Raw genomic sequence first — 1,517 nt, forward strand, 5'->3', positions numbered from 1 at the left:
TATTATGGGACTCGTGTCTTTGTTTTACTCTGCTGTCTGGTGTCCACTATGTGAGGTCACAGTGTAGGAGATGGAAAAGCCTTACTGTATGATGTCATCACCCATCTCCAGAGCTCATTGACCCCACAGTGTGCTTTCCAGAGCTCCAGCTCAGGTCCAGAGCTGCAGGCAGTGTGCTCTGTCTTGTGATGGCAGTGTTCATGGGGAGACTTAGGCAGTGTCTGAAGAGGAACCCCTGAGCCCCATTAGTGGCCCCAGTGCAGGCCTTTGCAGCTTGCAGTTTATCCTTTTGGTGGTGTATGTGGCTCTAGCTGTCGGGAAAGAACTTAGGCCCCACTGTGCTGGCTTCTCCTGCTTGTGCTCTCTGTTGTTAGTCAGATGCAGAGCTCTTGGCCAGGTCTCCAGGCTGGTGGAGATGCCAGGCTATGAGCAAGGTACCTTCGTCAATTAGAACTGAATGCTTAGTGTGTGACTGGGTGCCCACTGGTGCAGACAGAGCAGGTTGGGCCACCTGAGGTGTGTGGTCACTCTGCCCAGACCCTCATAGGACACGTCGGTGTGTGTCATCGGGTAGGGGTCAGGGAAGGTCTTAGGTCGTTGGGTCAGGGTCAGGGAAGGTCTTGGGTCATCAGGTAAGGGTCTGAGAATGTCTTAGGATGCAGTGCAGTCTTCAGAGAGGCTTTGGCGGCCTCTGAAGTCTCCACTCAGCCCATCCCTGCCCTAAGCAGCTGTGGGGAGACAGAGATCATGACCAAGATATCCTGATGACTCAGGCCCCTCAGTTCCTCTCCTTGGCCCCACTGTCATGTGAGGCTCTTCCTGAAAGAAGCTGTTCATAGTCATCACAAGCGGTGGTCGCTGTTTTCTTTTAGTACGTTTTCCTTTTTGCTGTCAGCTTGAAAATATTAGCTGCTTAACTCAGCTTCACGAGAATATAGTTAGAGCAGCCTCGGTGTGAAGAGCTCAGGGGTGCAATAAGATAAAACTGCCCGAAGTGTGACATCATCACAGTCTGAGTGGAAGGCAAGCTAAGGGCAGATGGGCCTCCCGAAACTGTCTGGCCTGCAGTGACCTGTTACTCTCTCAGTGGCCCCGTGAACACTCACACCTGTTACCCAGCCCACAGTGTGTCTGCACCACCCAACCTGGCTAAATGTGGCCAGCCTTGTGTGTTTGAAGTGGCCTTGTGTTGTGTAGCCTGTATTTTGATGAGAATACATCTCAAGAGGAAATCCTTGTGAGGCAACTTCAGCATCACCAACACCTCGGTGACTTCCACAGGTCTGAATGCTTGGATGCCCTGGTGTCAGGAGTTGTGAGCACAGATGCACACAGCTGCTGCTGTATGACAGGCACACTGCTGTCCTGAGCACATGGTTCACGCCAGTATTTGTGTAACAGCGTGAGCCACAAAGCCAATGACTGTTAGCCCAGGCCCGCTGCCATCAGGGATTATGTGTGTGTGGTTGTCTACACTATGGTGTGTGTAAATGGCCACACAGTGGGTGTGTTCAGCC

The 1,517-nt window shown here is 52.3% G+C and overlaps 1 protein-coding gene across 5 annotated transcripts in view; it reads left to right on the plus strand.

Annotated features, from left to right (window-relative positions):
• Snap47 (synaptosome associated protein 47) overlaps positions 1–1,517 on the plus strand; it is a 65,546-nt gene that overhangs the window by 45,262 nt on the left and 18,767 nt on the right. The gene's annotated exons all lie outside the window — the stretch shown is intronic.

This window comes from Psammomys obesus, unplaced genomic scaffold, assembly GCF_907164565.1.
Source record: "Psammomys obesus unplaced genomic scaffold, mPsaObe1.curated_primary_1811, whole genome shotgun sequence".
Lineage (NCBI taxonomy): Eukaryota > Metazoa > Chordata > Mammalia > Rodentia > Muridae > Psammomys > Psammomys obesus.